Here is a 26,622-nt window from a genome sequence, read left to right on the forward strand (position 1 = left end):
AATAAAGTAAAATTCATCATTTAGTATTGTTCTCGTTTATTATAATATGTTGGTATGTTTTGATATTAGTGACGTTCCTTCCAGACCCTATTGGGAGGACGTTACAGATTGGTATCAGAGCATAACCAGGCTGTTATAGAGAACCAAGATTGCATTTTTATGTGTGCTTTACTTGTTAGCTAGGGTGCCTTAGCAATCTAGGAAACTATAACCTTTCCTGCCTTAGAATTAAAGCACTTAGGATTGCCCCATAATCTTAACGATTATGCTTTAATAAACTTGATTTAAAGATTCTAATCAAAATATCCTTCCTAATGTTAGGATGTCTAATTATCATCAAACGACCAAAATGAATCTTTTCAAGCCAACCGAAAAAGATACTGAAAGGTCTTCCACAGAAAGACCAGTCCAAAGTCCACCTTATGACTTTGGTGGTCCTCCCTCACCAAATTATAGCCCAAATACTACTCTAAAGTTACATGGGTCTCCTGAATACTATCCAACCCCGAGGAATAAAGACAATAGGAAATGTCTTGAAGAAACTGGGCCGTCAAAGAAAAGATCCCGATCTCCTTTCTACGGTGAAGTTGATGCCAAGTACGAGCTCATGAATCTGCGAAAAACTACCGATGACCTAATTCGCCATATTGCAAGGATCGATTTTCAAATGAAGGAAAAAGACCTAGCGATCAAGAAGCTCATGGAGGAAAATGCTGAACTAAAGAAAGAGATAAAGTTGGTGAAGTATGAAGGTGATAGAAATACCCGATGGGGGAAGCAATCTCTCTCCTACCTAAGAGAAGATGTTGACCTTAGATTGAAGATGGAGGAAAACCGCGTGAATAATCAACTTTCTATAAGGGACCACAAGTACCATGTAATCAACAATGAAGTTTCTAACCTTTATGATAATCTCGAGTTCCTGCATGAGAAACAAAAGGCGAAGAATGAGAAAGTTGAGAAGTTTACGAAGAAGGTTGAGGACGAGAAGAAGGAATATGAATCTTAATATTCTTTAGTTATCTTTCTATTTTACATCTATGTAAAGGCTATGCCTTAAAACTATTTCTATTTCCGAATCATATATTAAAAGGCTTATTTAATGCCTAGTTCCTTAATAAAATAAAGTGTTTTATTTATATCATGTGATATTAATACTTTATCTTATTCCTACTTGTAATTGCTCAAATTTGTTAACTTATCCGACTTATGTTCACTTTTATGTAGTAACATCATGGTTCGTTCAGCTGCACCTACCGTAAACAATGTTGTGTTAACTACTGAGCAATTCCAACAGTTACTCACTGCCGCCCAAGGCAACGCCCAAGCTAATCATGCTAATACTCAACCGAAACCTTGTTCCTACAAGGATTTTTCAAACTGTCATCCTCCTGCATTTAAGGGGACTGAAGAAGCTTTCGAACTAGTCCGTTGGTTCGAGAAGATGGAATCAATTTTTCATATTTGCAACTGTGGTGATAACGATCGAGTAAAGTATGCCACTAGCTCATTGGGTGGCAATGCTTTAACTTGGTGGACTGCTCATGCCAAGTCCGTAGGAATTGATAATGCTAATGCAATTCCATGGGATGAACTCAAAAGCATGATGGTCAACAAATTCGGTCCTCGAAGTCAAGTTCAGAAACTTGAAGCTGAGTTCTGGGAACTCAAGGTCAAGGGTACTGACATTGAGAACTATACCAATCGTTATCTGGAGCTTTCTACTCTATGTCCTGAAATGTTTCCTACTGAAGCTAGAAGAATTGAGCGGTATATTGAAGGTCTTCCCGAGGATGTTCAAGGGAATGTTATTGCTGCTGAGAAGGTTACTTTGGATGCTGTGATTCTCATGGCACAAAATCTCACGTTGGCCAAGAGAAGAAGGGCGTCGACCAATAAGAAAGTTGAAACCAAGGGTAATGATGGTAAGAGGAAGTTTGAGCCATCTCAAGGTTCAGCTCAGAATGATAATAAGAAGCCTGTCGATGGTACAAGGTCAAATTATAAGGGTACTTATCCTTTCTGTATTCGTTGTGAGAGGCATCACCCGGGGAAGTGTACTGCGGTTTGTGCGTTGTGTAAGAAAGTGGGACACATTGCTAAGACGTGTAAGACTCCTCCGAAGGATAAGGCTATTGTTCCGGCCAAAGCTCCTCCTACATGCTATACTTGTGGAGAGAAGGGACACATTAGTCCGAATTGTCCTAAGAAGAAAGATAATCCCGCTACTGGAGCTAATGCTACTGCTGCGAAGGGTCATGCGTTTGTTATTACTGTAGCTGAAGCCCGAGATGAAGATGAAGTTATCACGGGTACGTATCTTGTCAATAATTTCTATGCAACTATTTTATTCGATACTGGTGCCGACAGAAGTTACGTGTCTAGTGATTTTTGTACCCTATTTGCTGAAAAGCCTCAACCCTTAGAAACTAAAAGATTAGTAGAAGTAGCCAATGGAAAGGTCATGCAAGTCAATAAAATCTATAAAAACTGCAACCTAATCTTAGCCGATAAAGAATTTAAGATAGACCTTTTGCCGGTCAAACTCGAAAGTTTTGACGTCGTAGTTGGTATGGATTGGTTACGTCCATTACATGCTGCTATCATGTGTTACGATAAAACTGTTAATGTTCCATTGGGGAATGGAGATACTCTCATCATCCAAGGTGAAAAGAGTGGTTCCAATCTCAATATCATCTCCTATATCAAAACCCACAAATACCTTATGAAAGGTTATCCAGCCATTCTAGCCCACATTAAGCTGATCGAATTGGAAGAGAAGCGTATTGAAGATGTACCAGTGGTTAGAGACTATCCCGATGTGTTTCCCGAAGATCTTCCTGGTCTTCCACCTCCTCGACAAGTTGAATTTCAAATTGATTTAGCTCCCGGTGCTGCTCCTATTGCTAAAGCACCATACCGTTTAGCACCTTCCGAAATGAAGGAACTTTCCAACCAGCTCCAAGAACTATTGGATAAAGGTTTCATTCGTCCAAGCTCGTCCCCACGGGGAGCTCCTATTCTATTTGTTAAAAAGAAGGATGGTACGTTAAGGATGTGCATTGATTACCGCGAACTTAACAAGCTTACTATCAAGAACCGTTATCCGTTGCCACGTATTGATGATCTATTCGACCAACTTCAAGGGTCAAGTGTTTATTCAAAGATTGATTTGAGGTCCGGATATCACCAACTTAGAGTCAAGGAATCTGATATTCCTAAGACTGCTTTTCGCACTCGTTATGGGCACTATGAATTCTGTGTCATGCCTTTTGGTTTGACCAATGCTCCTGCCGTTTTCATGGATCTCATGAACCGTGTCTGCAAACCTTATCTCGATAAATTCGTCATTGTTTTCATTGATGACATTTTGATCTACTCCAAGAGTGAGAAGGAACATGAGCAACATCTGCGCGTGATTCTTGAACTCTTACGAAAGGAAAAACTCTACGCTAAGTTTTCTAAGTGCGAGTTTTGGCTCAAAACCGTACAATTCCTCGGACACGTTGTTGATAGTAATGGAATACATGTCGATCCAGCTAAGATTACCGCTATCCAGAACTGGGAGATACCAAAGACTGCGAAGCATATTCGTCAATTTTTGGGACTTGCCGGTTATTATCGGAGATTCATAAAGGATTTTTCCCTTATTTCCAAACCTCTTACGAAGCTAACTCAAAAAGGGAAAAAGTTTGAGTGGTCCGAAGAACAGGAATCTGCTTTCAAGATTCTGAAAGAGAAGTTGACCACAGCCCCGATTCTATCTTTACCTGAAGGTACTGACGATTTTGTTGTTTACTGCGATGCCTCAAAGCAAGGCTTTGGTTGTGTTTTAATGCAACGTGAAAAGGTTATTGCCTACACATCTAGACAGTTGAAGAAACACGAGGAGAACTATACTACACACGACCTTGAGTTAGGTGCCGTGGTATTTGCATTAAAGATATGGAGACATTATCTATATGGTACCCAGTTTACGGTGTACACTGACCATAAAAGTCTTCGACACATCTTTGATCAAAAACAGCTGAATATGAGGCAATGCAGAATGCTCGAGTTATTGAACGATTATGACTGTAAGATGGAATATCATCCTGGCAAGGCAAACGTAGTTGCTGATGCCCTTAGTCGAAAAGACGATGTTAAACATGTTCGTGCCTTAAACCTGAAAATCAAATCAAATCTTATATCACGAATCTGCGAAGCTCAACTGGAAGCTATTAAACCAACACTTATCGAAGGTGAAGGACCTATCGGTTTCGAGAACCAACTCCAAGTGAAAGCTAATGGTACACGGTACTTTGGCAACAGAATTTGGGTTCCTCGCTTCGGTAATCTCCGTGAACTAGTCTTGGATGAAGCGCATAAGACTAGGTATTCTATTCATCCGGGTTCCAGTAAGATGTACCACGATGTGAAGGAATTCTACTGGTGGCCTAATATGAAAGTCGACATTGCTACTTATGTTAGTAAGTGTCTCACTTGTTTGAAAGTCAAGGCTGAACATCAAAAGCCTTCTGGTCTGTTGACACAACCCGATATTCCGCAGTGGAAGTGGGAATGTATCGCTATGGACTTTATTACTAAATTGCCCAAGACTTCTAGTGGCAATGATACTATTGTAGCGACCCGACCAAATCATGTTTGACGGCGCCGTCTACTTAGGTCCCGTTACGTGGTCATAAGTCTTTAAGACAAAGTTTGACCAAAATATGTCGCCTTCATTTCAAAATAAAGATTGTTCCCAAAGTTTACAAGAATTGTTCAACCAATAGTTAAGTTATAACGTTATAATACGAATGAAATCTAGGCGACACGGTTTAAAGTAAAGTCAAAAGACGCTCCATGAAATGCACATATACTCGACATCCAATGCAAGTATCAAATAATGAGCGGAAGCATGTATCATGTATCGTTCAAAGACCTGAGAAAAATATAGAAATCTGTCAACGAAAACGTTGGTGAAATCATAGGTTTAAGTAAGTAAGTACAAGTGAACCACAAGATTTGCATCAATGAAATAATTGTAATACATTCCAAAAGTTTGTTTCACGAGCACCCAATTATCAAAGCTTAACATTCCTTCCATTGTATACCCCATCACTTAGTGCTAGAACAAACACTGTTTCTCGAAAATATATTTCATTCGTAAACGGTAGCGAACCGTTTGAATGAGGGTTTGTCAAACCCATATGGATCCATACAACATAAGTTCTCGCTTACACCCGGCAAGTGTAACTAATGATAATCGAATTGAGGATTTTGTTCTAAACTCGTATGTAGAATGTTTGTTTTCCCGTCCTTGTGTTCACTTAGTTCAAAAGAATCGTTTATGTTTTCTCATCCCAATATAAGTTCAAAAAGAGTAAAAGTGGGACTATGATCTCACCTTGAGTGCACGAGTAGTAAAGTACTTCAACAAGTAAACGTGTGCAAAGAACAATGCTAGTCTTGACCTAAACAATAGGTTTGTATCAATAACGGTAAACACGATAGGTCAAAGATGTTCAATTAGTCCTATGGCTCGTTAAGACTCGATCATAATAGCATGTGAATCAAATTGTCATGTTTCATGCAAGGTACAAGTATAAAAACATGTTAGAACGATTGCACAAATATTTGGTTAAGTTTGATTAAAAGTCGAACTTTGGTCGGTCAAAGTCAACGAAAGTCAACACGTTCGGGTCGGGTTCCGAACTATTTTTCTGAGGTTTTTAATCATATATGAACATGTTAGAACAAGTTTCATGTGAATCGGAGGTCCGTAGTATGCCAAACATTTTTCGTAATTTGGACATGGTGGTCAGAACCTGACCACCTTATATGTCGCGCCGCGACATGAAATGGCCGCGCCGCGGCAAAGGCCGGGTGCTGGTACCTGGCCAGTCCCAAATGTTCAAGTCTCAATCCAAAACCTTTTTGTGCATAAAACACAAACCGCTAACACTTAGGACTCGCACCTTATATCGTTGGAAAGCTCTTTTGACGTAGAATGCAACTAAACACAATTCATCAATCAATCTACCTATTACAACAACCAAAACCGCATCTAATGCTTAACATTAACCGCATACAAGTTCATAAACGAAATTCAATGATTCGGGCAACCAATTTACATGAATGATATGCCGTTTCGAAGGTAATCAAGCATACAATCCAACTAAACACTTACCAATAATAATCCATGGCATTCAATGCATCAAAAGTTCATTTCAAGTTCATCAAACCCTAACCCAAATTCACCAAAATCAATAATCAAGTTCATGAAGTTTTCTAAGGCAACCTACACATCAAATTGAAGCTAGTGATGCTAGTAACACAATTAAAGCATCAACTTTTAACATCTAACAACATATGATCATCCAAAATTCAAGAACAACACACCAAAATTCAAGTTCATGCTAGTTACACTAAAACAACGAGATCGAGCATATAAATCATATATTCATGTTAGACTTGAGCCATAGACACTAATTAACACTTTTATAAGTTAAAAACATCAAGAACACAAAATCTAGTGATTTTAGAAAGTTACCCAAACGAGATGAAGTTGGTACCAAAATGAAGAGGATGAAGAGAGGATCACGAATATGTAGTTTATTTTGTTGTAAGCCTCCTAGATCGAATTTAGATGATGATTGAATGAATTTGGTAAATGGGTGTGTGTTCTTGCTAGAGAGAAAGAGAGAGAGATAGGGAGATGGTAATGAATGGGTGAAAGGGGTTTGACCCTTTGACCTAGTCAAGGGTTTGATCCCTTGTCAAGTTTAGTCCCTCAACTTTCGTTCGGGTGCGGGAATTACCTAAACGAGATAATTTAAAACGCGTATCAACGGGAGATGTTATAAACATATAACGGACTTTATATTAGCATAACGGAAAAGTAAATGGAAAAAGGCGGGATGTTACATTACCTACTCCTTAAAAGAAATTTCGTCCCGAAATTTAAGTAGGCGTAGTAGTCGTTGTTTCTTCCTCGAGATCTTGCGTTTCTGAATTCACGAATAGATGAGGATACTTCCTTTGCATTTGATCTTGTCTTTCCCAAGTAAACTCGGGTCCCCTTTTGGCGTTCCAACGGACTTTAACAATCGGGATTCGGCTTTGTTTCAATGTCTTGACGGAGGTGTCCACAATTTCAACCGGTTCCTCCACAAAATGAAGTTTGTCATCCATAGTAAGTTCTTCGAGAGGGATGACGATATCGGGTTCGGCAAGACACTTTTTCAAGTTAGATACATGGAAGGTAGGATGAACGGAGTTCAATTGAGGCTGAAGATCTAAACGATAAGCAACGGTTCCAATACGCTCCAAGATTTCGAAAGGACCAATATACCGCGGATTTAGTTTCCCGCGTTTCCCAAAACGGATTACACCCTTCCAAGGTGCGACTTTTAACATTACTCGGTCACCGACTTGGAATTCAAGATCGTTGCGTCGTTTGTCGGTATAGCTCTTTTGACGACTTCGGGCCGTCCTAAGCCTATCTCGGATTTGAACGATTTTCTCGGTGGTTTCGTGAATGAGTTCGGGTCCGGTGATTTGCACGTCGCCTACCTCGGCCCAACAAAGAGGTGAACGACATTTGCGGCCATATAGCGCTTCAAAAGGTGCGGCTTTAATACTCGCGTGATAACTATTGTTGTAAGAGAACTCGGCGAGAGGTAAGTGCTTGTCCCAAGCTTTTCCGAAATCAACCACGCAAGCTCGTAATATGTCCTCTAAGGTTTGAATTGTACGTTCGCTTTGTCCATCGGTTTGAGGATGATATGCGGTGCTCATGTCTAAACGCGTTCCCAACGCTTCTTGCAATGTACGCCAAAATCTAGAAACGAAACGGCCATCTCGGTCGGAGATAATCGATAAAGGTACACCGTGTCGGGCTACGATCTCCTTAATGTAAAGTTGTGCAAGTTTCTCCATTTTGTCCGTTTCTTTCATGGCAAGGAAGTGTGCGGATTTGGTGAGACGGTCAACAATAACCCAAATGGTATCATAACCGCCCGTCGTTTTTGGTAGTTTGGTGATAAAATCCATCGTTATCCTTTCCCACTTCCATTGCGGGATCTCGGGTTGTTGAAGTAGTCCGGACGGTCTTTGGTGTTCGGCTTTGACTTTGGAACATGTCAAACACTTGGAAACATAAGTAGCTACGTCCCTTTTGATGTTCGGCCACCAATATAGTTGTTTAAGGTCGTGGTACATCTTATTGGCACCGGGGTGGATCGAGTATCGTGACTTATGGGCTTCATCTAAAATAAGGCTTCGTAGGTCCCCATAACTAGGCACCCAAATTCTTCCGGCGAAATATCGGAGTCCGGTTCCTTTAACTTCGAATCGAGAGGTGAGGACGTTCAAGTGTTCGAGAGAGATGTTTTCATCCTTGAGAGCCTCATCTTGGGCTACCCGAATTTGGCTATTAAGGTTGGTGTGAATGGTGATGTTTAAAGCTCGGACACGGAGAGGCACCGCTCTTTCTTTTCGACTTAAGGCATCGGCTACTACGTTTGCCTTCCCGGGATGGTAACGAAGCTCGCAATCGTAATCGTTCAAAGTTTCAATCCACCGTCGTTGTCTCATGTTTAGTTGCTTTTGATCGAAAATGTGTTGGAGACTTTTGTGGTCGGTAAAGATAGTACTCTTGGTTCCATAAAGATAGTGTCTCCACATTTTAAGTGCAAAGATGACGGCTCCGAGTTCGAGATCATGTGTCGTATAGTTTCGTTCATGAATTTTGAGTTGTCGAGAAGCATAAGCAATGACTTTCGTTCGTTGCATCAATACACACCCAAAACCATGTTTCGAGGCGTCGCAATATACAACAAAGTCATCATTTCCTTCGGGAAGTGACAAGATAGGAGCGGTGGTTAGCTTCGTTTTCAAGATTTGGAATGCGGATTCATGTTCGGTCGCCCAAATGAATTTCTTTCCCTTGTGAGTCAATGCGGTTAGAGGACGAGCAACCAAAGAAAAATCCTTGATGAATCTACGGTAGTATCCGGCGAGACCCAAGAATTGACGAATGTGAGTAGGAGTAGTAGGAGTCTCCCATTTACTAATGGCTTCGATCTTCGTGGGATCGACTTTAATACCTTGATCACTTACAACATGACCAAGAAATTGAACTTCCTTCAACCAAAATTCACACTTGGAGAATTTGGCATAAAGTCGTTCTTGTCTCAAGAGTTCAAGCACAAGTCGGAGATGTTGTTCGTGCTCTTCTTCATTTTTAGAATAAATCAATATGTCATCGATGAACACAATAACGAATTTATCGAGATACGGTTTGCACACGCGGTTCATAAGATCCATGAACACCGCCGGTGCGTTAGTGAGACTAAATGGCATGACAAGGAATTCATAACTACCATAACGAGTTCGGAAAGCGGTTTTGGAGACATCTTCCCCCTTAACCCTCAATTGATGATAACCCGAGCGGAGATCGATTTTCGAATATACACAAGACCCTTGTAGTTGATCAAAGAGGTCATCGATGCGAGGAAGAGGATATCGGTTCTTAACCGTCAATTTATTTAGTTCACGATAATCAATGCACATTCGTAGGGATCCGTCTTTCTTTTTAACAAACAAAATCGGAGCGCCCCAAGGTGAATGGCTAGGTTGGATAAAACCACGATCAAGTAGTTCTTGGATTTGACTTTGCAATTCTTGCATTTCAGATGGAGCGAGTCTATATGGTGCACGTGCTACGGGTGCGGCTCCCGGAATAAGATCGATTTGGAATTCAACCGGTCGATGAGGTGGAAGACCCAGCAATTCGTCGGGAAATACATCGGAAAAGTCACTAACAATTGGCACATCATCGATATGCTTCTCATCGGACTCGACTTTCTTAACGTGGGCAAGGATCGCAAAACAACCCTTACGGAGCAGTTTTCTAACTTTAAGGCACGAAACGAGGTTGAGTCTGGTGCAACTCTTATCGCCATAGACAATCAAAGGTTCACCATTCTCGATAGGAATTCGGATTGCGTTAAGATCACAAAGAATGTGAGATTTCGTTTTGACTAACCAATTCATACCGATTATTACATCAAAGCTTCCTAGTTCCATGGGTATCAAGTCAATTTCAAATTCCTTACCCAAAATGTTTAACGTACACCCCCGGTAATATGTGTCGGCACTTAATAGTTTCCCGTTAGCCACTTCAATGGTATAAGGGGTATCTAATGGAAGAGGTGGAGTGCTAAAAGAATGAGTCAAAGTCTTGGATACAAAGCATTTATCGGCACCTGAATCGAATAAGCAAGAGACATAAGAATTGTTGAGAAGAAACGTACCCGTGACTAGTTCAGTGTCATCCCGGGCTTCCTCGGTGTTGATGTTGAAAGCTCGGCCGCGCGTATTGGGGTTATCTTTCTTCTTTGGGCATGCATTTCTATAATGACCCGTTTGGCCACATTCGTAACAAGTGCCCGTCTTTGGTGCATTGGGCCACTTTCGAGCAACGGGAGTGGCACTTTTACAATCGTTGGCCTTATGACCAACTCCTTGGCACCGGTGGCAAATTAACTTGCCACATTCACCAAAGTGATGTTTGTTGCATTTGTTGCAAAGAGGTAGGTTCCCGGCATAACCCCTCTTGCCGTCGGAAGTGAAAGATTTCTTGGCAAAGTTGTTGTTGCTTGATTGGGAGGGTTCCCACTTTCTTTTGTTGCCGCCCGATTTATCCTCTGCCTTAGGTGCCGAAACTACGATTTCGTCAACCGTTTCAATTAGTTGGCGAGCCATGTTCATAGCGGCTTGATGAGTAGTGGGCTTGGATGACATCACCCCTTGTTTGATGCTTTTTGGAAGACCGAGCATGTAGAGCTCAATCCTTTGAGATTCGGGGTTAACAAGATTAGGACACATCAAGGATAGTTCGGCGAAGCGTTGATTATAAGCTTTAAGATCGTTTCCGACCGCTCTCAAAGCTCTTAGTTCTTCCTCAAGCTTTCGGGTTTCTTCGCGCGGAAAATACTCAACAATCATCTTTTCCTTTAGATCGGCCCAAGAGAGGGCATGAGCTTCATCGGTACCCACCGATTGAACATAGGTGTTCCACCATGTTAGAGCAATTCCGGAGAAAGTGTGAGTGGAGTATTTGACCTTGTCTTGGTCCCGACAACCGCTTATGCTAAAGACGGCTTCCGTTTGCTCAAACCATCGGGTGAGCACGACCGGTCCCCCGGTTCCATCAAAAGTGTGAGGTTTGCACCCCATGAAAGCTTTATAGGAGCATCCCTCGTTTGAGTTTCCGGCTCCATTGTTGTTGTTGTTGTTGTTGTGGTTGTTGTGGTTGTTATTGTTGTTATTATTATTGTTGTTGGATGAGTGACCGGCCATGGCCGCATCTACGGCGGTAGCTATCATCCGTTCGAGAGCTTGTTCGGGAGTTTCATTGCGGCGTACACGACGAGGAGCCATTGTTCCTTCAAGACACAAGAATATCATTGATTAGTATTCTCAATAATACTAACCGTGATATAGAATAAAGATAAAGAGAAGTTTTTCCTCGACTCGCCTTAAATTCTTTATGCCATAATGTCGGAACGTTCATATGAGTCACCGTAATATAATCCCGGAAATTATATTACCCTGATTCATATGTGCATTCGACATCATTTCATATAGTCAAGGTGGCGCGTCAATCAAATTAAACAACGTGAGATTAAGATGAACTAAGAGTAGATATGAGTAGAAGCGTTCGAGTATAAATGCACAAGTAGTCAAGTAATTCCTACTTCAAGTCTATATGCCGGTTGTAGTCTAGACTCACCAATGTACCCTATGACTCGGGGTTGACACTAATGAACTCTAAATCCCTACAACCAACGCTCTGATACCATCTGTAGCGACCCGACCAAATCATGTTTGACGGCGCCGTCTACTTAGGTCTCGTTACGTGGTCATAAGTCTTTAAGACAAAGTTTGACCAAAATATGTCGCCTTCATTTCAAAATAAAGATTGTTCCCAAAGTTTACAAGAATTGTTCAACCAATAGTTAAGTTATAACGTTATAATACGAATGAAATCTAGGCGACACGGTTTAAAGTAAAGTCAAAAGACGCTCCATGAAATGCACATATACTCGACATCCAATGCAAGTATCAAATAATGAGCGGAAGCATGTATCATGTATCGTTCAAAGACCTGAGAAAAACATAGAAATCTGTCAACGAAAACGTTGGTGAAATCATAGGTTTAAGTAAGTAAGTACAAGTGAACCACAAGATTTGCATCAATGAAATAATTGTAATACATTCCAAAAGTTTGTTTCACGAGCACCCAATTATCAAAGCTTAACATTCCTTCCATTGTATACCCCATCACTTAGTGCTAGAACAAACACTGTTTCTCGAAAATATATTTCATTCGTAAACGGTAGCGAACCGTTTGAATGAGGGTTTGTCAAACCCATATGGATCCATACAACATAAGTTCTCGCTTACACCCGGCAAGTGTAACTAATGATAATCGAATTGAGGATTTTGTTCTAAACTCGTATGTAGAATGTTTGTTTTCCCGTCCTTGTGTTCACTTAGTTCAAAAGAATCGTTTATGTTTTCTCATCCCAATATAAGTTCAAAAAGAGTAAAAGTGGGACTATGATCTCACCTTGAGTGCACGAGTAGTAAAGTACTTCAACAAGTAAACGTGTGCAAAGAACAATGCTAGTCTTGACCTAAACAATAGGTTTGTATCAATAACGGTAAACACGATAGGTCAAAGATGTTCAATTAGTCCTATGGCTCGTTAAGACTCGATCATAATAGCATGTGAATCAAATTGTCATGTTTCATGCAAGGTACAAGTATAAAAACATGTTAGAACGATTGCACAAATATTTGGTTAAGTTTGATTAAAAGTCGAACTTTGGTCGGTCAAAGTCAACGAAAGTCAACACGTTCGGGTCGGGTTCCGAACTATTTTTCTGAGGTTTTTAATCATATATGAACATGTTAGAACAAGTTTCATGTGAATCGGAGGTCCGTAGTATGCCAAACATTTTTCGTAATTTGGACATGGTGGTCAGAACCTGACCACCTTATATGTCGCGCCGCGACATGAAATGGCCGCGCCGCGGCAAAGGCCGGGTGCTGGTACCTGGCCAGTCCCAAATGTTCAAGTCTCAATCCAAAACCTTTTTGTGCATAAAACACAAACCGCTAACACTTAGGACTCGCACCTTATATCGTTGGAAAGCTCTTTTGACGTAGAATGCAACTAAACACAATTCATCAATCAATCTACCTATTACAACAACCAAAACCGCATCTAATGCTTAACATTAACCGCATACAAGTTCATAAACGAAATTCAATGATTCGGGCAACCAATTTACATGAATGATATGCCGTTTCGAAGGTAATCAAGCATACAATCCAACTAAACACTTACCAATAATAATCCATGGCATTCAATGCATCAAAAGTTCATTTCAAGTTCATCAAACCCTAACCCAAATTCACCAAAATCAATAATCAAGTTCATGAAGTTTTCTAAGGCAACCTACACATCAAATTGAAGCTAGTGATGCTAGTAACACAATTAAAGCATCAACTTTTAACATCTAACAACATATGATCATCCAAAATTCAAGAACAACACACCAAAATTCAAGTTCATGCTAGTTACACTAAAACAACGAGATCGAGCATATAAATCATATATTCATGTTAGACTTGAGCCATAGACACTAATTAACACTTTTATAAGTTAAAAACATCAAGAACACAAAATCTAGTGATTTTAGAAAGTTACCCAAACGAGATGAAGTTGGTACCAAAATGAAGAGGATGAAGAAAGGATCACGAATATGTAGTTTATTTTGTTGTAAGCCTCCTAGATCGAATTTAGATGATGATTGAATGAATTTGGTAAATGGGTGTGTGTTCTTGCTAGAGAGAAAGAGAGAGAGATAGGGAGATGGTAATGAATGGGTGAAAGGGGTTTGACCCTTTGACCTAGTCAAGGATTTGATCCCTTGTCAAGTTTAGTCCCTCAACTTTCGTTCGGGTGCGGGAATTACCTAAACGAGATAATTTAAAACGCGTATCAACGGGAGATGTTATAAACATATAACGAACTTTATATTAGCATAACGGAAAAGTAAATGGAAAAAGGCGGGATGTTACAACTATATGGGTAATAGTAGATCGTCTTACTAAATCTGCTCATTTCTTACCGATCAAGGAGACCGACAAGATGGAGAGATTGTCACAACTGTATATCAAAGAAATTGTCTCTCGTCATGGTGTTCCTATATCAATCATATCCGATCGCGACAGTAGATTCACTTCCAGATTTTGGAAATCCTTACAAACTGCTCTTGGAACTCAACTCAACATGAGTACTGCTTATCATCCGCAAACCGATGGTCAAAGTGAACGAACCATTCAAACATTGGAAGATATGCTTCGCGCTTGTGTTATCGACTTCGGCAAAGGCTGGGATAGACATTTGCCTTTGGTTGAATTCTCTTACAATAATAGTTACCACTCAAGTATTAAGGCTGCACCTTTTGAGGCCTTATACGGACGAAAATGTAGATCCCCACTGTGCTGGGATGAATTAGAGGACAGACAGTTAACTGGTCCTGAAATCATACACGAGACAACCGAAAAGATAGTTCAGATTAAGAAACGAATAGAAACTGCCCGCAACCGACAGAAGAGCTATGCTAATAAAGGTCGGAAAGATTTGGAATTCCAAGTTGGTGACAAAGCCATGTTGAAAGTATCCCCTTGGAAAGGCGTCGTTCGTTTTGGTAAACGAAGCAAACTAAGTCCGCGTTTTGTTGGACCCTTCAAGATTACTGAAAGGATCGGACCCGTGGCTTATCGATTAGAATTACCTGCTGAACTTAGCATCGTACACGACGTATTTCATGTCTCGAATCTTAAAAAGTGTCTCGCTGATGACACTCTCGTTATTCCTTTAGATGACATTCGCATTGATGATAAAATGCACTTCATAGAGGAACCCGTAGAAGTCATGGACCGATCTGCTAAACGCTTAAAACAAAGCACCATACCTATTGTTAAGATCCGTTAGAATTCACGACGTGGCCCCGAGTATACCTGGGAATGTGAAGACCAAATGAAACAGAAATATCCCCATCTCTTCTCAACCGCTGATGCATCCGAGAAGTCTACCTAAAACTTCGGGACGAAGTTTTTATTAACGGGGAGGTACTGTAACAACCCTCACTTTTCGACTTCTAAATTTACTGAATTAACCTTAGGGTTATATGTCTGACTATATGTATTAAGGGTTGTTATATACAATTAAATATTGACCGAATAGTAATTTTTAGTCAACAATGTAAGCTTAAATAAATAATATATTATTAATTTATATAATTTGACATAATTTAACTAAGTATATAAACTTTGTATCACTTTTATTATTTAGTTAATATTTTATATATTTAACTATATAATAAATCCAATTATATATAAATGTAATAATATTTACAAACTTACTAAAACTATAGTTTAATAATTAAAATCATAATTATTATTAAAAATACAAAATACTAAATTATTTATTATTTTTATGCAAAATTTGTATTTATTAATTAAATAAAAAAAATAAAATAAAATATTATTGACAAATATTCTTGGAAAACATTAAATCAATTTGTTTATTTATATAAAAAAAATCCTTAAAATAAATGAAAAAAAAATAAATAAATAAATTACTTTTTAATTAAAAATTGTAATGGAAAAACTACTTTTATTATTTTATTTTGTGCATTATCCCATGACCTAACATTTAATACTTTTTAATTTTAAAATCCCATTAAGAATTAAAATATTTCTTTTTCTTTTAATTATTTTATTCTTTTTACCTAATTTTTTCAAGTATAAATACCCCTCATTTCTCATTCAAACTCACACCAAAATTTCTCTCATTCTCTCTTTGAAGAATTACTACTAGTAAGTATTTTTTTCTTACTTTTTATTTTTTTTTACTTTTTACTTTTTACTTCGGTTATTATTTTTACCGAAACATATAAATAATGTTATAAATTATATGCAATTAAAAATAAAATAAATAACATGTATACACTATTACTATTACTAGCACCTATAACCTACTACTTATATTGTAACATAAAAATATTTTGGGATATGTATTAGAGATGTATAGATCTTCGAACTTTCTTGACGAATGGTTTCTATGAGATTCTAGGCAGAGGGTTTGGATTTCCGATTTAAAGGGTCCTATGGCTCAAGCCCCTAGATCTAAATTAGCCATTCGAAGGGAAAGGGGTGATTGAAAGCTTATCTAATACGACAAGTATCCTAAAATGGAAAACACTGATAAAAGTAGAAACTCTCTACTCATAGAAAATTAGTAAAATAAGAAACTTTCTAAAAATGGAAACTTTATAAAAATAGTAACTTACTAGGAATAGAAACTTAGTAAAACAAACACATACTTAAACTTAAACATGGGCAAAACACTTAACTACTCTTAAATGTCAATAGGTTGACTTTCCTGCTCACTCGCTCAACTCTTTATTCCGAGGAATAACTCTCTCTCTACTTACTAAGGTGAATTCATAGCCCCTCTTTATTGCTAGCAAACTTACTTACTTTTACTTGGGGTGAGACACATGCTGTTTTTACTTTTTACACTTTAGACATAAGTACCAAACTGTTAAACTATGCTATACCCGACTATGTCCGACTAAGTCCCTACAGTGATATTTTTAATTGCTGCGGCATTCTTAATCATTGGGGATAGGCCTATCGGGAGTAACGTCCCCGATACATTTGACCAAGTCATTGTATTACTTAATAATGAAATTAAACCGACAAGGACAGACACAACTTGTCATGGGGCAAAACTTGAACGTTTAGTCTAAATATCACGCATTGGCATAACTTTTTGATCCTGCAGGAGATCAACTTTACAAACTAAATCTTGTGGTCTAAAACAACGACAAACTTTTTGTTAAACCTATGAACTTCACTCAACCTTTTTGGTTGATACTTTAGCATGTTTTGTCTCAGGTGATGTTTGATTCAAGCTCTTATACTTACCGCTTATGTGATGCTACTTGGACATATGATCAAGAGATATCGCATTTATTACTTCTGCATGTGAACATTTACGTTATTGTTATTCCTGTCATTGTAACGACATTTCATTTTCTGCTGCGTACTCAATAAAGTTAAATTCATCATTTAGTATTGTTCTCGTTTATTATAATATGTTGGTATGTTTTGATATTAGTGACGTTCCTTCCAGACCCTATTGGGAGGACGTTACAAATGCTATGAAATATGTGTTCGTTTTTAGCATTATCAGGTAGAGTTGTTGGTCGATGATTTGAGAGATGAATTAGGGTTTTTTTTTTTTTTTGACGTGAATCTATTTGACCTGAACCCCATAATTTTATCCCGTGTGTTTAATAATTGAATGGTATTTCTGTCAGTTTCAACAATCAAAATTGATTTATTAGCTAATATAAGTAGGGGATCATTTTAGACCATTAGATCAAATCACATGTGAGAGTCTTTTATTGATCTAAGGGTTAGAAAGTGAGTTTTAAAAAGAATTATTAGCTAATAAAAACCCTTTTTAAGGTATAGAATGATTCTATCTATCTATCTATCTATCTATCTATAACATGTTATAAATCATGAAGATAAATCCATGGTGTCACTCCCATAATGACTTCTTAATCCTGATTGCTGACCTGGTACTCCCTAATTATATTTTAATTTTAATTAACACTAATTAACAACCACTAATCTGACATCTAAAAACCGGAATGAATTCACACAGCAAGAAACCCTAAAAATTTCATCTCCTACGCCTCATTTACACTACATCTGCATCAAATCCTAATATGCCACTAATTAACGTGTCCTAATTGAAACCCACGGATTAGAAGCTCTAACCATTTTCATCAGATTTCTTTTCTTCCTAACATCCCAAATTAGGGTTACCAAATTCTATCTTGCTCCTTCGTTGATGTCCTAAATCGATGTTCTAGACGGTAACATAATTGTTTTGGGCGATGTTTTTATCGCTTCGATCTGAATTTAGTTTTGTTGATTTTCGGCTGAATCAAGTAACGAATCGTCGCAACGGTATGAATTAAGGAGAACCGATTTGAATACAGGTAAATGTTAATCGTTTTTCGTTTGCCATATGATTTTCGTTTTATGTGAAATAATTAGACCTGAATTTAGAATCTGATTTGCAAAATCAGATCTTTAAACATAATCAATTCAATAATAATTAACATATTGGTTATCATCTTCATTGTTACTTGATCATTGTTACTCATCAGATTAAACGATTTAATCAAATCGATCATAAGTCCTGTATAGATTCTCAACTCCACAATGTTCACTGATCATTGTTACTTCATCAGATTAAATGGTTTATTTACAATGGTTGTTTAATGCTTACGACTTCGTGATTCAATTGATTACACGGTTTCGTGATTTAATAAAGTTTGATTGATTGTTGTTCCAAAAAAAAAATAGAGTTTGATTAAATGATAAAAATGTTGATTTGTAGTCTTGGTCACAACAAGTGTTTGTAGATGGAAGATTTTGAAACTTGCAACTAATGTCGCGTCTCAAGCCGTTGCTTCGTTGGAAGGTGCTGGTGTGTTTGCCATGGAGTTGTTTTTGACAGAAGATTACGAGGTTAATACCGTTCTTTATAATGCTTTTTTGTTACGCTTTTTTATATGTTTTTCTTATGTGAATATATATTAGTTTGTATTTGAAGTTGTGTTTGAAAATCCAGATTTTCCTAAGGATATGCGAAAGCAACGGAAGATGCAGCATATCACTGTTATTGGTCCTTTTGCGGGCGCTGTTGAAGCACGGGTTAAATCTCATCTAAAAGAATAAAGTGCAGAGGATATTCCATGTATGTTTTTCATGGCATTTTTTTTTAAATATTAAATTATTAATTTTAATTTAATTTAAATTAACTGAAGTATAATGGAATGTGTGTTTTGGAAATTCCTAAAATATGTTTGCATTTGCTTTTGCATTGTGGGAGTCATAATAGTCAGTTCTTTATTAATGTATATGGATAAAAAAAATCTGCTTGTGAGTGTCTTATCTTAACTTAATTTAGGAGACATGTGAATTTTTGAAACGATTTATTAGTGTTTACTTTTCGATATCATCTTCTTGACACGATTGCTCCATGCGTTGGAATTATCATGTGTTCTGATTCTGATCTTCCAGTGATGAAAGAAGATGCCAAAGTTTTAAGCGATTTTGATGTGTCATATGAGGTAATTTCTTAACCCTTTGTGTTACCTGATTAGGTGGCAACATGGGTGGGTCGAAGGAGTGGGCAATAGTGAAGAACATGTTTAGTTGGATACAAGCATATGCTTTACTAGAGCTTGAAACAATTTGTTTAGAGAGCCTGAGGTTTTCCCTAGCTTTAAAATCATTCTATATCTTAATAATTACAGTTGATTGAAGTATAGTTCAATTAACATGTCAAATGGGTAAAACTTCATCTTTGATTAAAATGTTTTTTTCATTCTTGGTGAAATAACCTTGGCCAAATGTGATGCTCATATCGATGTGTGGATGTGTTGCTCAAATAACATGATTTTAACTAAAGGAAGATACACTCCTTATGATTTATACAACATCATATCATCTTCAGTGTTATAACATGTAAAGTCTTTTACTTGATGACCATTTAGACCCTTCCACCCGATTTAAACGGGTAAAAAACGTAGCTGAAAGGGAAGCAATTGCTTTCGGTACAATGATTATGCTTTTTTATAGAATCCAATTGCTTCGCTGGAAATCTTAACCTCCTCATGGTTTCGTAATTTGATTTTTAATATATTTAGTGTGTGTTCCTTATACCTATATATAAAACTGAACTGATTTAGTTGATTTGTTACTTGGAGGTTAATAATACAAGAAGGTTTGGTGGTGTAGAAGTTGTTATATCCAAAAGTTTGAAAACTGGCTGACAATGATATAAATTTTGCTATTGGTTTAATGCTTTATGTTTCTTGAACTATTAGTACATGAAACTACTATTATTAATTTCATTGCAATATTTTTCCTTGCGGATACAAGTTCTTTATGCATATAATTATGCTGCATGCCAACCTCATGACCCCCCTTTATGGGTATGCAAATGATGGAAATCAAGCTGCAAGCTTATTAACTCTATGGTAAACGCTGAACTGCCTAGATTATCTTTATAAACACCATAATGTCTAGATGGTTACAATTGTCGTAATCACTGAATAACATCATAAACAATTATTCAAAATATAGATGATAAGAATGTTTTTTTCTATCTTATTGACATGTAGATGATTAGTGTCATGGAGCAAGTACATGATACTTGGTTACAGCTTGAATATAAACAATTGATTGTTTCATTAAAAGTGTATTCATTCATAGTGTTTACGTTATTCATTTTTTCAATATATTTGGTTTCAGTTCAAATACTATCAATAAGTAAGGATTTCGTCATTGTAATTATATGATACAACTAATCGTTACCCATTCTAACGTTTTTAAATACTAATTTATAGAGCTGCCGTGCAACGGACGGGCTCATAAATCTAGTATGATACATATTATAATAGACAAAAGTTATAAATAGTAATTAGGGGTATTTTTAACTTTTCACATTTTTTTTTTAATTTTAACTAAATTTCATTTTCACCAACAAAGCCCCCCACACTTTTTTCAAATATTCAAATCGACCCCTCAAACAGGGGGCAAAGTGTTAAATAATCATTTTCATAAAAAATCTTAAATAAACTCCACCCAAATATTCAACGGGTCATATCTTCTCGCTCGCAACGAGTTAAATTTTTTCGACACCATCGTTAAACTCGAAATAATTTTAGGAACACAATGTCACTACCTATACGCAAAACGGACGCTTTTTAAAATAACGCTAAATATTTGGGGTCCTTTTCATACACGTTGATTTTGCGTTAAATTTTTAAAAGCCGACAATTCCATAGCGAAATGCGGAGGTGCACATATATTATTAATTTAAAATAACGCTTCAACGACATCATCGTTAGCCACGAAATAAATATAAAAATTAAACGCAATAAAATACATTGAAAACCAAACTTTTCACACGTAGCGAGAGTTCGAAAACTAGTTAGTTTACTACGTATAAACTATAAATAATAGCCAAAGGGTTACTTGTCATTTTCCCCCAAAAATGTCGTTTTGCTTTTCAAACTTCCCCTTTGGTCAACAAAGTCAGGCAAGAATTCTCAAAAAATTTGGCCCTGTTATAAAATATCTAGATTGTGTTATAAAATATCTATATTGGATGTTAATTTTATTATTATTATATTTCTTGCATAGTAATATTTTATACTATAAATAGACATGTATGGTAACCATTTAAGGTGCACCATTTCTTTTGAAATATCAATATCAATATTTCTTCTCTCCTTTTTCTCTTTTTCTCTCTTTGTTCTTATAACCATTAAAGGTAGTTATAAGCCTACTGAATTATAACATGTTATCAGCACGAAAAGCTTAGTGTAATTAAAAGATATCTCAAACGATCACGAATCACTAATCAAGGTATGAAATTATTAATAATTTTCAGACTCGAATATATCAAATTTTGGACTACTAACATTTATATTTATGTTATTTAAGTTATATATGGTCGGTTAAGACTCAAATATATCAAATTTTGGACTACTAACATTTATATTTATGTTATTTAAGTTATATATGGTCGGTTATACCACCTGAATTATATTTCTGTAATCTAACTTTTACTAACTTCACTAACATTTATATTTATGTTATTTAAGTTATATATGGTCGGTTATACCACCTGAATTATATTTCTGTAATCTAACTTTTACTAACTTCACTAACATTTATATTTATGTTATTTAAGTTATATATGGTCGGTTATACCACCTGAATTATATTTTCTGTAATCTAACTCTTATTAACTTCACTAACATTTATATTTATGTTAATAAGACCTCATGATTGTACGCAACACGTCATTTGACAACACGGTACTTTATGTACGCAACACGTCATTTGACAACACGGTACCATGGGTCGAGATTAATTCTGATCAATACGAATACGACGGGGTCTTTATATGTTATCTAACATTTATGATTACTTATGCAATTAATCATTATTTATTTCATGCATACTAATGTTTATTCTTAAATTTATAATTTTAAAAGTTAAAATAAAAAAATAGTTTGTATTTTTATTAAAAGTAAATCTTAAAAGTTAAAATAAGAAAAAGTAGTTTGTACTTTTATTAAAAGTAAATCTTAAAAGTTAAAATACAAAAAGTAGTTTGTATTTTTATTAAAAGTAAATCTTAAAAGTTAAAATAAGAAAAAGTAGTTTGTATTTTTATTAAAAGTATATCTTAAAAGTTAAAGTAAGAAAAAAAAAGGGGATGATAAAATGGAATAGTTTTTTTGTCAAAAATGAAGTATTGAAAATGAAGTGGTCTCCTTCTATAACTAAAAAAAAAATATATACTTTTATCAAATGAATTTTTTTGTGGCCGACAATTTCAAACACGAGTCCGTGTTTAGTTTATCAAGAATATCTCTTGCTTTGGTGAAAGGTCACGATCACGATATCAGGTGTTGTGAAAGAATTAAAAAATTGGTCAAGTGGCCTTTTAAAAACTAAAAAAAAAAAATTTAAACAAAAAGTTTTTTTTTATATATTTATAATTTACGGGTAACGTAAAAAAAAAGGAAGTTTTTTAAAAAAAAAAAAAAAAAACAAAAACAAAGAAAGTGTTTAAATGAGTTTTACAGAAAGGGGGAAAGCAAAGTAAAAAAAAAAACTTTTTTCCAAACAAAGGTAAATGAAAGTAGGACTTAATACAAGAAAAAAGTAAACATCTCCTAGACGTGATAAAATCTATCAATGATAAGTATTAGACTTGATGAGCTAAATGTGACAAAAATGTTTCAACATGTCTTATGTTAATTTTCTAAACTAAGTTATTATTATTCCGAGTTTAACACATATACATATGTTAATTAAAAACAACCTTTTTGTTCTTATGTAGTGTTGGGTTGCAATTTTGGTTGTATGCCATAATTCCATCCAGTAGAGTGACAATAGAAAACTTTTGATGATAATCAATAAAAAACTTTTTTCCAAACTTGTCAAATGTTTTGTTAAAAACGTGACCGTTGAAAAAAAGGAGGTTGAATAATAAAACTTAAAAAACAAATTATTTTTTTAAGAGTGTGCATCAAAATGGCCCGTTTAATAATGGGGAGTAAAAATATAGTCAAATTGTTTCAACGAACAAGGGTTCAATTGGATGTCTCTTAAAAAAAATCCGCGGGTACGGGTGATGGATCCAATGGATCCGCATCCACGACCCGCGGGTGCTATCCCTAATTGTGACAAGTACAAATCAACTAAAAGTCTAAAAAATAAATGCTCTTATAGGGACCAAATGTTCACAATAATTGCCTAAGCTAGATATGAAACAAATAGTTCATAAAAAAAAAAAAGGTCGTTGTGCGTTTTCGGGATGATAGCCGAAATACACTTACAAAAGTAGGTCAGCCGTCAATTCTTTATGGCCATATCAACGTAGATCAATAAAATCATTTATGGTTTTGATAAAAGATTAATTAAAAAATTAATTATTTTTTGGTCTTGGATTCTCGGTAACAAAAGCAAAGGTTGTTTTTGGTTGCCACAACAAACAAGACAGAGGTTGTTGACTTTTGTTGTTAAACATGGCACAAGTGAACAATAACAATAGATTATTGTTTTTGAAAAGAATAATGATGCGTTAATTTTATTGTATAAAATAAAATTAAAGAAAATGGTTTTCATTGATGACTATGAACAAACGCAAACAAAGTGTTTGTGGTATTCGGTGATTAAAAAAAAAGTGCATCTAAAGCTTCTACTGAAAATAATATGCATCTAAAGCTTCTACTGAAAATTAATGTGCAAGGTACAACGTATAACTATATGGTCAAATTCATTTGAGCCTTCGGAGTCACAAGTATATGATGTATATATATATATATTACTCAATTAACAAAATAGTAAATCTAAATTAATTCATATGAATAGTAAAACGAAATTAATTAATTTACTATTCACATAAAAAAGCGCATATGATAAAAAGCGCATCGCATATGATAAGCGCATATGATAAAAAGCGAATATGATGAAAAGCACAACGCATATGATGAAAATCGCATATGATTAAAAGCGCATATGGTGAAAAACACAGCGCATATGATTAAAAGCGTATATGGTGAAAAGGATATATGATAAAAAAAAAAAAAAAAACAAAAAAACAAAAAACACATATGGTGATTTATAAAAAAAAAAAAAAAAAAAAAACACATATGGTGATTAATGGAAAGCACATATGGTGATTAATGAAAAGTATATTGTGAAAAAGAATCACAAATGTTTCTTGAAAGAATTCAAGGTAAGATATATAAACCAATTCATCCATCATGTGAACCATTTTGATATTTCATGGTTCTAATAGACGCATCTAGCGGATGGTCTCATATTTGTATGTTATCAAGCCGTAATATGGCATTTGCAAAGTTTCTTGCACAAATTATTAAATTGAGAACACATTATTCTGATTACACCATTAAAAGGATGAGACTTGATAATGCTGGTGAGTTAACATCTCAAGCATTTAATGATCATTATATATCTACAGAGATTGTTGTTGAACATCCAGTTGCTCATGTGCATACACAAAATTGGTTTAGCTGAATCAATAGATAAACGCTTACAGCTAATAACTAGACAATTGATAATGAGTACAAATCTCTCAATATTTATATGTGGACATGTAAATTTACATGCTGCGACATTAATTCGCATTATACCATGTGAAAGTCGTAAATATTTTCACTTAATACTTGATTTTGGCCAAGAGCCAAATATTTTCTACCTTAAAACATTGGTTGTGCAGTGTATGTTTCAATTGTATCACCACAACACAATAAAATGGTTCTTCAAAGAAAGATGATAATATATTTTGGATATAAAACATCTTCAATCATAAGATATATTGAACCCATGATGGGTGATATTTTTACAGCACGTTTTGCTGATTGTCATTTTAATAAAACATTGTTCCCTAGATTAGGGGGAGAAATAAAAAATAAAGAAAATGATGTTTCATGGTGTGAACCTCAATTAATGTATCTTGATCCTCGCACAAAAGAATGCGAGATCGAAGTTCAAAAAATAATGCATATGCAAGAACTTGCAAATAAATTGCCTGATGCATTTACAGATACAAAAAGAGTGACTAAATCATATATACCAGCAGCAAATGCTCCAGCTCGAATTGAAATTCCAAAAACTGGCAATAATGTTATTCTTGAGTCTTTGCTACGCCAGAAACGTGGGAGACCAATTGGTTCCAAAGATAAAAATCCTCGGAAAAGAAAATCAGCTGATAATGAGGTAAAAGAAAGTGTTCAAAAAGAACTACAAATCAATACTCCTTCTGCAGAGGAGATTGATGATGTCAATACGGAATTTTCAATCAATTACGCACATTCAAAAATATTATGGAACCGAAATGAAATGAAAAATCTTGATGAGATATTTTCATATAATGTTGCATATGACATCATGAATGATGATGATGATCCAGAACCAAAATCTGTCATGGAATGTCAAAATAGACATGATTGGGATCATTGAAAAGGAGCAATACGAGCTGAATTTGAATCACTCAATAAAAGAAAAGTTTTCGGATCTATCATTCTCACACCTAAAGATGTAAAACCTGTGGGATATAGATGGGTTTTTGTGTGAAAAAGAAATGAGAAAAATGAAGTTACAAGGTATAAAGCTAGACTTGTAGCTCAAGGTTTTTCTCAAAGACCGGGAATTGATTATGAGGAAACTTATTCTCCTGTTATGGATGCAATTACTTTTAGATACTTAATCAGCCTGGCAATTTCTGAAAATTTAGAAATGCATCTCATGGATGTTGTGACTGCTTATCTTTATGAATCACTTGATAGTGATATATATATGAAGATACCTGAAGGATTTAAGGTATCAGAAGCAACCAATGCAAAACCCAAAGAAATGTACTCAATCAAGTTACAAAGGTCTTTATATGGGTTGAAACAATCGGGTCGCATGTGGTATAAACGATTAAGTGATTACTTGATAAGCAAAGGGTATACCAATAATCTTATTTGCCCATGTGTTTTCATTAAGAAAACAACATCCGGATATGTGATCATAGCTGTTTATGTTGATGATCTTAATATCATAGGAACAAATAAAGAGATCTATGAAATCATTCAACTTCTAAAGAATTATTTTGAAATGAAAGATCTTGAAAAAACCAAGTATTACCTTGGATTGCAAATTGAGCATATGCCTAATGGTTTACTTGTACATCAAACAACTTATACCGAAAAGATTTTAAAACATTTTTTTTTAAAGACAAACTCATTGTTGTTAGATCACTCAATATTGACACTGATCTATTTCATCCCTGCGAAGATCATGAAAATTTTAACAGATCGGAAGTTCTATATTTTAGTGCAATTGAGGTTCTTATGTATCTTATAGATT

The 26,622-nt window shown here is 35.8% G+C and overlaps 1 long non-coding RNA gene across 2 annotated transcripts; it reads left to right on the forward strand.

Moving 5' to 3' along the window:
• The first annotated feature begins 17,807 nt into the window (after window positions 1-17,807).
• Window positions 17,808-20,368, forward strand: LOC139862902 (uncharacterized). 2 transcript variants are annotated; one of them, XR_011764315.1, is made up of 4 exons: window positions 17,808-18,149; window positions 18,554-18,684; window positions 18,788-18,913; window positions 19,240-20,368. It is a non-coding gene; the product is annotated as an uncharacterized lncRNA (long non-coding RNA). The 2 variants fall into 2 exon arrangements; XR_011764314.1 differs by having other exon boundaries at window positions 18,788-20,368.
• The last annotated feature ends 6,254 nt before the right edge of the window (window positions 20,369-26,622 follow it).

This window comes from Rutidosis leptorrhynchoides, chromosome 8, assembly GCF_046630445.1.
Source record: "Rutidosis leptorrhynchoides isolate AG116_Rl617_1_P2 chromosome 8, CSIRO_AGI_Rlap_v1, whole genome shotgun sequence".
NCBI lineage: Eukaryota > Viridiplantae > Streptophyta > Magnoliopsida > Asterales > Asteraceae > Rutidosis > Rutidosis leptorrhynchoides.